This window comes from Oryzias melastigma, linkage group LG22 (assembly GCF_002922805.2).
Source record: "Oryzias melastigma strain HK-1 linkage group LG22, ASM292280v2, whole genome shotgun sequence".
In the NCBI taxonomy this organism is placed as follows: Eukaryota; Metazoa; Chordata; class Actinopteri; order Beloniformes; family Adrianichthyidae; genus Oryzias; species Oryzias melastigma.
In genome coordinates, this window is record NC_050533.1 from 328,661 (window position 1) to 329,008 (window position 348).

The 348-nt window shown below is 50.9% G+C and overlaps 1 protein-coding gene across 1 annotated transcript in view; it reads left to right on the forward strand.

The window, feature by feature from the left end:
- Positions 1 to 348, forward strand: part of plekhh1 (pleckstrin homology domain containing, family H (with MyTH4 domain) member 1) — a 31,926-nt gene that overhangs the window by 7,306 nt on the left and 24,272 nt on the right. The window lies entirely within an intron of this gene.

Here is a 348-nt window from a genome sequence, read left to right on the forward strand (position 1 = left end):
GAACCTCGCTAGCTCAGTACAGCGTACCCAGAACCTCGCTAGCTCAGTACAGCGTACCTAGAACCTCGCTAGCTCAGTACAGCGTACCTAGAACCTCGCTAGCTCAGTACAGTGTACCTAGAACCTCGCTAGCTCAGTACAGCGTACCCAGAACCTCGCTAGCTCAGTACAGCGTACCTAGAACCTCGCTAGCTTGATACAAACTGTTTTGAGCGGTTGGCTAAAAACAAACAAAAAAATAACAACCGCCTGAAGTTCCTGAACCTTCCAGGGTTAGGACTGACCCCCCCCGCATCAGTGAGTCATGCATCAGGTGGAGAGGAGGAGTCCAGTATCATTGTCACACAT